Here is a 15,014-nt window from a genome sequence, read left to right as displayed (position 1 = left end):
AATATGCACACTCAACTTTTTTGGTTTTGACAACAAAAACAGTGATGGTAGTTAATTAATATCTGAGGTAGGAGGAAGTGTGCTAAAGTAAAATTTAAAATTCTGACAGCAGTTTAAGAAGAAGTTAGAAAATAAGTCCGTATCTTCAATATATGAATTCTATTTTTATTTATTGAAAAATGCAGTTTGGAGGGACAAGCACTACTTTATGGGTCTCTTAACAAGGGGATATGGTACCAACTGGCTCAAAAATCATGCAAGCTGTCAGGTTTAACTGTGCAATGCCAGTTTATTTTCTGTCTCTTCCTATTTTTCATTTTACACTTCATTTTCAACTCTTTGTACTGATTTATAAGCTACATAACCTTATTCTACATTCATCATTAATAAAAGCAATTTAAATTAATCTCTTTCTTTTTGTTTTGGGAGGTGTGGTTAAGGATTATTGATGTAAGGGCAGCATAGTGGGTTGTGGTGCAACATGGAAAAGGTTGAGCTAGGTCATCTCTCATTAAAAAATAATTCTTATCTTCGGCTAAAATATAATTAAATCTAAAGCAAAATTGCATGAAGCTTCTTTGAACATCAGAAACCTTTTTACTCAAGAAACCCATTTTTAATTTTTTTATTCATACTTTTATCCCAACTCAAAGATGTATTTTGTCTACTTTGTGTGGCTATGGAATAATGGAAATGTTACCCTTAGCACCCAAGAGTCTTGATGCTAATTCTGAAGGTACAGTGTGCTAATGTGTAAACTTGGACATATGAAATTTTTCTAAAATCTGTTTTCTGCCTTGTAAAACTTGTACTGTGATTCCTACACAATAAGCAAACAAGTAGTTCATATGATAGGTGTTCACCATACCACCTGCATGAACGAAACAGCACTCTAGGCACTGGGTCACAGCAGGGACTAACCAGAAGTGACCACCTACCTTATGGGGTCACATTCTACTGGGTGGACACAGTCAATAACGTCAGAATATATCAGGTAGAAATCTGTTCTACAAAGTGTATATAAAATATTAATGGGCATACAGAGTAATGGAAGTAAGGAAGATTGTTTATCAAGGGTGATTGGGAACAGCCTCTGCAGTAAGGGGGTATTTGAACACTCAGGTCTATTTTCATCAAAAATAGAAGAAACTTGATCAAAACTAGTTTTCATGCCCAATTGCCACACCCCTTAAGTGCACTGACTGTGCCTGAAGAGTTCAGGAGTTACTATTACTGAGAACCATTATATTCAGCATTTCAAACCATGTCATCAAGATTTTCCCACTCTCAGGCGTAGAGGGAACATACTCAGCACAATAAAGGCCAAATACAACAAACCCACAGCTAACATCATACTCAATGGTGAAAAGCTGAAAGCATTCCTTCTAAGATCAAGGACAAGACAAGGATGCCCACTCTCACCACTTTTATTCAAAATAGTTTTGGAAGTCATAGCCACAGCAATCAGAGAAGAAAAAGAAATAAAAGGAATCCAAATTGGAAAGGAAGAAGGATCATCTGCAAACTGTCACTGTTTGCAGATGATATGATACCACACACAGAAAATTCTAAAGACATCAGAAAATTACTACAGATCATCAGTGAACTTGGTAAAGTTGTAGGATACAATATTAATATACAGAAATCTGTTGCATTTCTATGCACTAACAATGAAATACCAGAAACAGAAATTAAGGAAGCAATTCTACTTATTATTGCATCAAAAAGAATAAAATGCCCAGGAATAAATCTACCTAAGGAGGCAAAAGACCTGTACTTGCAAAACTATAAGACACTGATAAAAGAAATTGAAGATTACACAAACAGATGGAAAGGTATACTGTGCTCTTGGATTGGAAGAATCAATATTGTTAAAATGGCCATACTACCCAAGGCGATCTACAGATTCAATGCAATCCTTACCAGAATATCATTGCATTTTCCACAGAACTAGAGAAAATATTTTTAAACTTGTATGGAAACACAAAAGATCCCAAATAGGCATAACAATCTTGAGAAAAAAGAAGATATCTGCAGGAATCATGCTTCCTGACTTCAGACAATACTACAGAGCTACAGTAGTCAGAGCAGTATGCCACTGGTGCAAAATCAGACACATAGATCAATGGAACAAGATAGAGAGCCCAGAAATAAACCCACACACTTAGGGTCAATTAATCTATGACAAAGGAGGCAAGAATATACAGTGGAGAAAAGATAGTCTCTTCAATAAGTGGTGCTGGGAAAACTGGACAGCTACATGTGAAAGAATGAAATTAGAACATTCTATAATGTCATATATTAAAATAAACTCAAATTGGATTATAAAACTTAAACGTAAGACTGGACACTCTAAAACTCCTAGGGAAAAACTTAGGCAAAAACTCTTTGACATAAATTGAAGCTATATTTTTTTGATCCATCTCCTAAAGTAAAGGAAATAAAGCAAAAAACAAACAAACAAACAAAAAAAGGGACCTAATTAAGCTTATAAGCTTTTGCACAGCAAAGGAAACCATTGACAAAATGAAAAGACAATTTATGGAATAGGAGAAAATATTTGCAAATTATATGACCAATAAGGGATTAACAGCCAATATATATAAACAGTTAATGCAGCTCAACATCAAAAAAAAAAAAAAAAAAAGACACAAGTTCAAAAAATGGGCAGAAGAACTGAATAGACATTTTTCCAGCAAGGAAATACAGGTGGATAACAGGCACATGAAAAGATCTCAGCATCACTGATTATCAGGGAAATGCAAATCAAAATCACAATGAGATATCACCTCACACCTGTCAGAATGGCTATCATCAAAAAGTCTACAAATAACAAATGTTGGCAAGGATGTGGAGAAAAAATAACCCTCATACAGTGTTGATGGGGATGTAAATTGGTACAACCACTATGGAAAACAGTATGGAGGTTTTTCAAAAGACTGAAAATAGAATCACCATATGACCCAGCAATTCCACTCCTGGGTATATATTCACTAATTCAGAAAGATACGTGAGCATCAGTGTTCATAGCAACACTATTTACAATAGCAAAAAAGCAATCTAAACGTCTATCAACAGACAAATGGATAAAGAAGATGTGGCAATATATACATGATGGAATACTACTCAGCCAGAAAAAATAATGAAAATTTGCCATTTGTAGCAACATGGATGGACTTAGAGGGCATTATGCTAAGTGAAATACATCAGACAAATAAGGACAAATACTACATGATATCACTTATACATGGAGTATAAAAATACAACAAACTAGTGAATATAACAAAAAAGAACCAGACTCACCTATACAGAGAACAAACTACTGGATACCAGTGTGGGGAGGGGAGGAACAAAGTGTTGGATATAAGATAGGCTCAAGGATGTATCATACAATTAGGAGAATAAGGCCAATATTTTGTAATTACTGTAAATGGAAAGTAACTTTTAAAATTTATTTAAAAAAGTTATAAAGAAAAAATTAAATTGAAATTGGCAATTAAAATAAATAAAATAAAAAATAAAAATAAATAAAATAGCAAAAAAAAAAGTTTTCCCACTCTTTCTCCCCTTTAGTAGACTTCACTTTCTTCTGCTTTGTTATCACTCTCAGGGAAATTTTCTTACTTTTATTTTTTTTAAATCCTGGAATATATGTTCCCTGCATGTCCTTAGAACTTGTTATCTCAGAAGTGATGCTTTTTTTCCCCAATGGTTCAAGGAAATGTCTCAAGGAGGGTTTTTTCCCTCTGACCTGGCTTGAATCATGTGTCCATTTCTGAATTAATCATCATAACCACTAAAATTATTAATGATGATTTGTAATTGAGATATTTACTTTAAAAGGCAATGTTAAGAGATGATTCTTTAATACCTCTTTCCTTTCCTTTTATTTGTTAATGTTGACTCTACTCATTCGTATTGCTTTTTCTAAATTATATGGTGATCTTGAGCGTCTCTGATCATATTTACAGAAGAGGTACCTGGTTGATTACTATGGCCTTGTGTTTCCTTGACAGTTGTAAAGCTGGTTTCTGCAGCAGACAAGTGCTGTGAACTCTTTGAAAGTAATCCAGACATGTTTAGAAAGACAGCTCTCCTTTACCTGCATTAGTGGAAATTTGATAGGTAAGACTGAGTTCACTTCTATTGTCAGTTTAGGGACATTCTTCTGCTTAGGGAGGGTGAAATGCCTTAAAGTATTTAACTTCTTGGCAGAGTTAACTTTGCCAAATTCTAACGTGTATTTTGGCATTTGCTTTGTTTTGGTTTTGTTCAGTCTTTAAACTTGATGCTATGGACCACCTGCCCCCTAAGCCGCCTCCACACAGACAGGTGTTTCCTTATTTAGGAAACTCTCATTGCCTTAGTCCAGGGGCAGACTCCACATTCTGCGTGCTCAAGGAAGGGTGGAACATAGTTCACTGGCTGTGTAGCAGGTGGTCCTTGAACTATGGAAGCCAAATGTTTTGTCTCTCTCTATGCCTCACTGTGTCATTAATAGCTTACAGAAGAAGAAAGTGGATGGGAAAGAGGAAGATCATCTTGTTTTTTGTTTTGTTTTGTTTTGTTTTTTTGTTTTTTTGTTTAACATTTTTTAAATTGAGTTATAGTCATTTTACAATGTTGTGTCAATTTCCAGTGTAGAGCACAATTTTTCAGTTATACATGAACATATGTATATTCATTGTCACATTTTTTTCTCTGTGAGCTACCATAAGATCTTGTGTATATTTCCCTGTGCTATATAGTATAATCTTGTTTATCTATTCTACATATGCCTATCAGTATCTACAAATTTTGAACTCCCAGATCATCTTGGTTTTAAAGGTGAGCATCGTCTGAGGACAGTTGTCCATGATGAGGGTTCTGCCAATGCTCAGGAGTTAATTCTTAGCTAGCCTGGCTCTGCCTGGGCTGCCTCTCTCCAGACTGAATGCTCCCTGGATGCCTGTAAAAACTGAATTAGCTCATCACTGGAGAACTTGATATCTATTCCAAAGTACAAGGAATGTGCATGGGTTGGGGCAAGAAGGAACCAAGTATTGTGACTGGTCTACCTTCTCTATGCCTTAGAAGGAAAATGTTCAGTACCTAAGACCAGGGTAGAAGAAAGGAATGTGTCTCTTAGAAATTATTTTGTGCTACAAGGGCGTCTCATGAGAACGTGCACATTCCTTTACTGTTCATCCCTACTTCACTTCTTCCAGCTTTTCCTTTCTCTTTGCTTTCGGGTTTTCTTTTACTCCTCATCTAACCTCTTTTTGCTTCTTAAAAACTCCAAACTATTTCCGTGAATACTGATGACTTCTGCTGTTACCTAGATGGAGGAGGGCATTGGTTGTAACGGAGAACAGTGAATGCTTTCCTTTGCAGTCTTCCTGCTTGTGACCCACACAGCTATCCCCTCACACACACAAGCACAGACTCTAGAGTGTACAAAATGTGGGAGTCCATTCCCTCGGGACCATAAGGGGGAACTTTCACACAGCTCTGTGGCCAGTGTCTCTGAGAGTTTCTAAAATCAGGCATTGTGCCAAAAAGAAGATAGATTTCCTTCAGGGAATTCACATCTGCTCTACAACAAAAATTTCAGCTCCTCTAATTAAAGTCATTCTGATCCTTTTCCTTGTGTCCTAATTACTTGATGGTTTTATGATAAGAGAGAGTTTTCCTCCTCCCGTGATGGAATTACTTTGCAAAACATCTTATGTTACCTGTTAACGAATGCTGCTTTACCTAAACTGCTTCTAATTACAAAGCTCCCCACCACAGTGTGAGAGATGGCCACTTTCAATGCATCAATTTCTTTAGAATCTTTCTGAGAAGAAATTATTCTCTCTCTCAATGTGGTTTTCCATTTAAAAAACTATTCACTAAAACCCGACATTGTGCAAAGGGCTTAAGAGAAAAAATGAGATAAAGTCCTTGACCACAGAAAGATTAAGTTACAGTAAAGGAGACAGATAAGAAACAGGCAAACAAAACATGAACAGATTTTGATTACTTATGTGAGCAATCGGAGATTGTGGTAAAGAGATCAAGATGACATACTCTAAATAGGGTTATCAAAAGAGGAGGGAAGTTTTGGGTTAAGATCTGGAAATAAGGTGGAATCAGTTATGCAAATAGTTGAGGAGAGGGCCTTTCCAGACAGAAGGTACAGCAAATGCAGAGTCCCTTTAAAGTCACACACACATGGCATGATCTTGAAAGTATAGAAAGCTTGTGAAAAAAGAAAAAGCATCAAGGGAAAAAGGAAAACAGGTAAGATGGCAAAGTTTTACAGAGGTCAAGCCGATCAGGCTATGAAAATGAGCTGATTTTATCCTAAGTGCAAAGAGGAAGTTATCAAAGGATTTTTTTAAACAATTTTTATTGATTTATAATCATTTTACAATGTTGTGTCAAATTCCAGTGTAGAGCACATTTTTTCAGTTATATACAAACATATGTATACTCATTGTCACTTTTTTTTCTCTGTGAGCTACCATAAGATCTTGTATATATTTCCATGTGCTATACAGTATAATCTTGTTTATCTCTTCTACAATTTTGAAATCCTGTCTATCCCTACCTACCCTCTGCCCTCCTGGGCAACCACAAGCTTGTATTCTATGTCTATGAGTATGTTTCTCTTTTGTATTTATGCTTTGTTTGTTTTTGGTCTTGTTTTTGTTTTTGTTTTAGATTCCACATATGAGCGATCTCATATGGTATTTTTCTTTCCCTTTCTGGCTTACTACACTTAGAATGACATTCTCCAGGAACATCCATCTTGCTGCAAATGGCATTTTGTTGTCGGTTTTTATGGCTGAATAGTATTCCATTGTATAAATATACCACTTCTTCTTTATCCAGTCATCTGTTGATGGACATTTAGGCTGTCTCCATGTCTTGGCTATTGTAAATAGTGCTGCTATGAACATTGGGGTGCAGGTATCATCCTGAAGTAGGGTTCCTTCTGGATATATGCCCAGGAGCGGGATTCCTGGGTCATATGGTAAGTCTAATCCTAGTCTTTTGAGGAATCCATAATGTTTTCCACAGTGGCTGCACAAAACTACATTCCCACCAGCAGTGTAGGAGAGTTCCCCTTTCTCCACAGCCTCTCCAGCATCTGTCATTTGTGGATTTTTGAATGGTGGCCATTCTGACTGGTGTGAGGTGATACCGCATTGTAGTTCTGATTTGCATTTCTCTGATAATTAGTGATATTGAGCAATTTTTCATGTGCCTATTGATCACTTGTCTGTCTTCCTTAGAGAATTGCTTTTTTAGGTCTTTTGCCCATTTTTGGATTGGGTTGTTTATTTTTTTCTTATTGAGTCGTATGAGCTGCTTATATATTCTGGAGATCAAGCCTTTGTCGGTTTCATTTGCAAAAATTTTCTCCCATTCTTTAGGTTGTCTTTTTGTTTTACTTATGGTTTCCTTTGCTGTGCAGAAACTTGTAAGTTTCACTAGGTCCCATTTGTTTATTCTTGCTTTTATTTCTATTGCTTGAGTAGACTGTTCTAGGAGAACATTTTTGAGATGTATGTCATATAATGTTTTGCCTATATTTTCTTCTAGGAGGTTTATTGTAACTTGTCTTATGTTTAAGTCTTTGATCCATTTTGAGTTGATTTTTGTGTATGACGTAAGGGAGTGTTCTAGCTTCATTGCTTTACATGCTGCTGTCCAGTTTTCCCAACACCATTTGCTGAAGAGACTGTCTTTATTCCATTGTATATTCTTGCCTCCTTTATCGAAGATTAGTTGACCAAAAGTTTGTGGGTTCTTTTCTGGGATCTCTATTCTGTTCCATTGGTCTATATGTCTGTTTTGGTACCAATACCATGTAGTCTTGATGACTGTAACTCTATAGTATCGTCTGAAGTCTGGGAGAGTTATTCCCCCAGCCTCATTCTTTCTCTTCAGTAATGCTTTGGCAATTCTAGGTCTTTGATGGTTCCATATACATTTTATTATGATTTGTTCTAGTTCTGTGAAATATGTCCTGGGTAATTTGATAGGAATTGCATTAAATCTGTAGATTGCTTTGGGCAGTGTGACCATTTTAACAATATTGATTCTTCCAATCCAAGAGCATGGGATATCTTTTCATTTTTTAAAGTCTTCTTTAATTTCCTTCATCAATGGTTTCTAATTTTCTGTGAATAATTCTTTCACCTCCTTGGTTAGATTTATTCCTAGGTATTTTATTACTTCGGGTGCTATTTTAAAGGGGATAGTTTCTTTACTTTCTTTTTCTGTTGATTCATCAATAGTGTAAAGAAATGCAACTGATTTTGAACGTTAAGCTTGTAACCTGCTACCTTGCTGAATACTTCGATCAGCTCTAGTACTTTTTGTGTGGACCTTTTAGGGTTTTCTATATATAGTAACATGTCATTGGCATATAGTGACACTTAGACCTCTTCTTTTCCAATTTGGATCCCTTTTATTTCTCTCTCTTGCCTGACTGCTGTGGCTAGGACTTCCAAGACTATGTTGAATAGGAGTGATGATAGTGGGCATCCTTGTCTTGTCCCAGATTTTAGTGGGCAGCTTTTGAGTTTTTCACCGTTGAGTACTATGCTGGCTGTAGGTTTGTCATATGTAGCTTTTATTATGTTGAGATATGTTCCCTCTATACCCACTTTGGTGAGAATTTTTATCATAAATGGGTGTTGAATATTATTAAATGTTTTTCTGCATCTTTTGAGATGATCAGGTGGTTTTTGTCCTTTCTCTTATTGATGAGATGTATTACATTGATTGATTTGTGTATGTTGAACCACACTTGTGTCCCTGGGATGAACCCCACTTGGTCATGATGTATAATCTTTTTTATGTGTTGTTGGATTCTATTTGCTAATATTTTGGTGAGGATTTTGGCATCTATGTTCATCACTGATATTGTCCTATAATTCTCTTTTTTGATAGTGTCTTTGCCTGGTTTTGGTATCAGGGTGATGGTGGCTTCATAGAATGAGTTTGGGAGTATTCCCTCCTTTTCAATCTTCTGGAGGACTTTGAGAAAGACTCGTATGAGTTCTTTGTATGTTTGGTAGAATTCCCTGGTGAAGCTGTCCGGTCCTGGACTTTTATTTGTAGGGAGGTTTTTTATTGCTATTTTGATTTCATTTCTAGTGATCGGTTTGTTCAAGTGGTCAGTTTCTTCTTGATTCAGTCTTGGTGGACAGTATGTTTCCAGAAACTTGTCCATCTCCTCTAGCTTATCCAGTTTCATTCCATATAGTTTTTCATAATATTCTTGTATGATATTCTGTTTTTCTATGTGATTTGTTGTAATTTCTCCATTCTCTTTTCTTATTTTGCTAATTTGTGTTCTCTCTTTTTTCTTCTTTGTGAGTTTGGCCAGAGGTTTGTTGATTTTATTTACTTTTTCGAAAAACCAGATTTTGGTTTGGTTGATTTTTTCTATGGTCTTGTTAATCTCTATTGTTTTATTTCCTCCCTAATCTTTATAATGTCCTTCCTTCTGCTGCCTTTTGGGGCTTTCTGTTCTTCTTTTTCTAATTCATTTAGCTGGTGGGTTAAATTGTTTATTTGAGATTGTTCTTCTTTTGTAGGAAGGCCTGTATCACTATAAACTTCCCTCTTTGTAAGGAAGGCCTGTATCGCTATAAACTTCCCTCTTAGCACTTTGCTGTGTCCCATAGATTTTGAGTGGTTGTGCTTTCATTGTCATTGTCTCAAGGTATTTTTTAATTTCAGCTTTGATTTCCTCATTGACCCATTGTTTTTTTTTAATAACATATTGTTTAATCTCCATGCTTTCCTTTTTTTCTCCTTTGTTTCTCTGTTGTTGATTTCCAGTTTCATGGCATTGTGGTCAGTAAAGATGCTTGAGATAATTTCTATCTTCTTAAAATTGTTCAGGTTTGTTTTGTGCCCAAGTACATGATCAATCCTAGAAAATGTTCCATGTGCACTTGAAAAGAATGTATATCCTATTATGGGGGGGTGTAATGCTCTGAAAATATCCACCAAATAATTTTTCTATTGTATTATTTAATTTCTCTGTTGCCATATTTATTTTCTGTCTGGAAGATCTGTTAGCAATGTTAATGTAGTGTTAAAATCTCCAACAATGATTGTATTTCCATCAACATCCCCCTTTATCTCTGTTAGTAATTGCTTTATGTATTTAGGAGCTCCTATATTGGATGCATATATATTAACAAGTTTAATATCCTCATGTTGTATCACTCCTTTAATCATTATAAAATGCCCCTCTTTAGCTTTCTTTATGGCCTTTGTTTTAAAATCTATTTTGTCTGAAATCTGTACTGCAGCACCTGCTTTTTTGGCTTTTCCATTTGAATGGAATATCCTTTTCCATCCTTTCACTCTCAAACTATATGTGTCCTTCTCCCTAAAGTGGGTCTCTTGTATGCAGCATATTGAAGGTTCTTGCTTTATTATCCAGTCTGCCACTCTATGTCTTTTGACTGGAGCATTTAGTCCATTAACATTTACAGTAATTAATGATAGATGTGTGTTTGTTGCCATTTGGGACTTATCTTTGCAGTTGATTTGGTATTTCCCTTTGTTCCTTTCTTCTTCCTTCTGTGGTTTGGTAATTTTCCTTTGTATTATCATGGATTTTATTTAGTTTTTGTGACTCCCTTGTAGGTTTTTGGCTTGTGGTTATCCTTTTCTGTAAGTCTATTAGCCCATTACTATATCTTGAACCAATCCTACTGAAAACAAAACATTTTAAAAAGAAAGAAAAAAATACTCTATATTTTCTTGCTTCCCTCTCCCACTCTTAATGATTTAGATGTCTTCTTTTACAATTTTGTGTTTATTTCATTTGTAATTCATGAGTTATCACCTTTCCAGTTATGAGTTTCTCATTTCTGTATCACCCTGCTGCTTTTCTATTTAGAGTAGACCTGTGAATATTTCTTTTAGCATGGGTTTAGTGTTGCTAAACTCTTTTAGTTTTTGCTTGTTTGTGAAATTCTTTATGTCTCCTTCTATCCTAAAGGATATCCTTGCTGGATAAAGTATCCTAGGCTGCATCTTTTTTTTTTTTTTTTTTTTTTTTTTTTTTTGATTCAGGACTTTGAATATATCTTGCCACTCCCTTCTGGCTTGTAGTGTTTGTGTAGAGAAATCAGCTGAGAGCCTTAGGAGGGTTCCCTTGTAACTCATTCTTTGCTTTTCTCTTGCTGCCTTTAGGATCATTTCTTTATCCTTGACTCTGGCCATCTTGACTATGATATGTCTTGGTGTGAGTCTGTTTGGGTTCTTCCTCTTTGGGACCCTTTGAACTTCGTGTACTTGGATATCTGATTCCTTCTTTAAATTTGGGAAGTTTTCAGTCATGATTTCTTCAAAAACCTTTTCAATCCCGTTTGATCTTTCTTCCCCTTCTGGGACTCCCATTATGCGAAGATTGGCATGCTTTATATTATCCCATAGGTCCCTTATGTTGTTTTCCTTTGTTTTTATTTGTTTATTTTGCAGTTGTTCTGATAGGGTACTTTCTGTTGTCATGTCTCCTAGGTCACTAATTTGTTCCTCTGCATTATCTAAGCTGCTTTGCACAGCCTTTAGATCCATTCTCATCTCAGCCAATGAGTTTACCAGTTCTACTTGGCTCTTCTTTATAGCTTTGATTTCATTTCTGACATATTTTATATTGCTAAACACGATGTCTTTTAGTTCCTTCAATACTTTGATCATCCATTTTTGAAATCTTGATCTAGTAGGCTATCAATGTCTATTTCATTGATCGTTCTTTCGGGGATTTCTCTTGTTCTTTTAATTGGGAATGGTTTCTCTGCTTCTTCATCTTGCTCATATCTCTCTGGCACTGTGTCTTATGGAGTATCAGTTATCTATTGTGGTCCTTAAAGGAGTTTATTTATTTATCTATCTAATGCCTATGTAGGAATAAAACTTAAAAAATAAAAAAGGAGAGAGAGAGAAAAAGAATTTTAAAAGAAGGGAAAAAAAGTTTGAAAACACTGTATAATCAATTATAGAAGCACAATCTGAATCAGACTAGTATTTGATTTGAGACGTCTTTTTTAAAAACCCTTTAAAAAAAAGGAAAAAAGATCAAAAAACGGTATTTGAAACCTATTTATAATCAATAACAGGAGATCAAAATGAAAAGAAATGAAAATGAAATCAGGTGGATTTTTAAAAAAATAATAATATAAATAATTTACAAGAAAAATTTAAAAAGGAATTAAAACTAGAAGCATATGCAATTGTTTAGAAAGTAGAAATTAAAAAGGTAATAGAAAATAGAACAGATAAAAAAAGATAAAATAAAGAGAGAACTTCAAGAGAAGGGAAGAAAAAAAGATTTGAAAGCAGTGTATAATCAAGTATAGAAGAGCATTTTGAATCAGACTAGCATTCAAGTTGAGACATAGTTTTAAAAATCCTTAAAAAAAAGAAGGAAAAAAGATCAAAAAATGATAATTGAAACCTATTTATAATCAATAACAGGCGGTCAAACCAGAAAGAAATGAAAATGAAATCAGATGTATTTTTTAAAAAATAATAATATAACTACTTTAAAAGAAAAATTTAAAAGGAATTAAAACTGGAAGCATATACAATTGTTTAGAAAGTAGAAATTAATAAGGCAATAAAAATAGAACAGATAAAAGAAAATATGGTAAAGAGAGAATTTTGAAAAAGGGGAGGAAAAAGAGGTTTGGAAACAGTTTATAATGAATAATTGAAGAGCAAGTTGAAGCAGAATAACAATCGGGTTGAGACGTCTCTTAAAAATCTTTTAAAAAGGAGAAAAGAGGAAAAAATATATTTGAAACCTGTGTATAATCAGTAACAGGAGATCAAAACCCAAAGAGATAAAAATGACATGATGTGGATTTTTTAAAATAATAATATTATTTTAAAAGAAAAATTTAAAAGGGATTAAAACTGGGAGGATATATAGTTGTTTAAAAAGTAAAAATTAAAAAGGTAATAGAAAATACAACAGGTAAGAACAGATTACAAGAAAAAAAAAAGGGGTGGGGGGTGTTCTCCTGGAGACTGTGTGCTCTTAATGAGAAGTCTTTCTGTCTTCGCCCTGTTTCGTGAACTCAGCTTGGTGTTCTCAGAGGCCCTGCATTGGCGCCCTCCTCTGTGCTGCTCCCAGGGCCTGTTGGCAAGCAGACCACGCCCCCTCCCAGCACAGCATTCCTGCCGGAAAGGCGGGGGGCCACCTGCCATCTCCCGGTGCCAGTCACCCTGCAGCTCCATGCCACCGCGCACTCCGTGCTGCCGCACTCTCCGCCATGGATCCACGCTCCACAGGCCGGCCCCGGGAAGACCTCGGAACGGTCCCACCCCTGCTCTGTGTCCAAACTCAGCTCCTTGTCTGTCCTGGCAGCACGAACTTTGGGAGGCACCAGGGCTGGAGGATCCTATCTGACTCAAGCTGCGAACAAGTCACTGTCTGGCCTTTGAAGCTGCCGAGCCCCCAGGTGCGGATTCAGTTTTCGCCCCTGCCCCCACCTGGGTGCCAAGAGCTGGAGGATATGGCGGCTGCACCTGAGCCCCACCTCTCCTCGCGGAAAACCTTCCGTGGGTTTGCAGAGATGGGGGTATGCACCCTTCCCCCCAGGGCACATCAGCCGTGCTGTTTTATGGAGGGCCCAGGTTGTTCTGCCCTGTGCACCCACTTATCCACATTGCGCAGCTCCCTGCAGTCCCCGTGGGCTGGCAGCTGTCCCCGTCCTCCGCCTGGCTCAGGCTGCCTGTCCTGGCCCCCAGCTCCTGGCTTGAGTCTCGGGCTGGGTGTCGCAGGGGCCCTCTGTGTCCATTTAACTTAGTTCTGTTGGTCAAGGGCTGCTCCGTACAGATCCGAGCCTCGGAGGCTCCCCCTCTGTCCTGCTGGCTTCTCCGTTGGAGAGAGGGAGACCCTGCGAACGAGCGCCAGTCCTCCTTTGCTGCTCTCTCCCTCCAGGACCCATCCCGCACTGTTTTGCCTTTTCATCTTTCTTTTTTTCCTTCCTCCTACCAGATTTTTGATGTCTTTGTCTTTTGAAGAGGACGGTGTTCTTTCGGAGTTCCACAGGTGCTCCTGTTGGCTGAGTGGGTCCGTGGATGTGAGTCTTGGTGTATCTGTGGGAGAGGGTGAGCTATGAGCATCCTACTACTCCGCCATCTTGGCCTCATCTCTATCAAAGGACTTTTGAGGGGAGAGGGAGGATGTTACAACCTGAATTGTATTTTAAAAATATATCTCTGGCTATTTGATTGATATTGAATTTTAGGGGGATAAAAATAAAGCAGGAAGATGAGGTGGGATGGTCTTCCCTTAACTTACTCAAGAAATAAAAGTACAGAAGAGTGTCATTGCAGAGGGCAAGAAACAGAGCAAATGTAGATACATTTTAGATGCAACAAATAGGACTTCCTGACAGATAAACAAGGAAAGAAAAAAAAATGAGTAACAAGGAAAGGAAAAAACAATCAAACATGACTGACCTTCTTGATCTCTATTATTGCTGTTTTTAGTCATTTAACCTTCCTGTGCCTTAGTTTCCTCAACTTTAAAAGTGAGGAAATGTTACCTATTTCATGGAGCTATTTCTAATTTACTCTTAATTAACATATAACAAGAATTTAGAACATCACTTGACATATAATACGTGCTAAATAACTGCCGGCTTTGGAGGAGACTATAGCTCAAGTAGTAGAGCACATGCTTGGCATATACAAGGTCCTGGGTTCAATCCCCAGTACCTCCATTAATTAAAAAAATAAATAAATACAGGTGTTGGCTTCTATTATTGTTAAAATATATTATTCTATCATCGTTACTATTATTTTAATCAGATCAAATCTGCTACTTTTCAGATAGATGTCAAAATTTCCTCTCTGCTCTTCCCTTTTGTGTGTTTTTCAACACTGTTATAAAATTATTCTTTCCCACGTATCACTTTTTCTGACACTTCAGTTTTGACATTTTCTTCCTAAGGAAAATAAGAAGATAGATTAAGCTTGTTTGTTCAGGGTGCTATCTT

Source organism: Camelus bactrianus, chromosome 16 (genome assembly GCF_048773025.1).
Source record: "Camelus bactrianus isolate YW-2024 breed Bactrian camel chromosome 16, ASM4877302v1, whole genome shotgun sequence".
Taxonomy (NCBI): Eukaryota; Metazoa; Chordata; class Mammalia; order Artiodactyla; family Camelidae; genus Camelus; species Camelus bactrianus.
The sequence above is the reverse complement of the archived record's forward strand: the minus strand, read 5'-3'. Positions refer to the sequence as shown.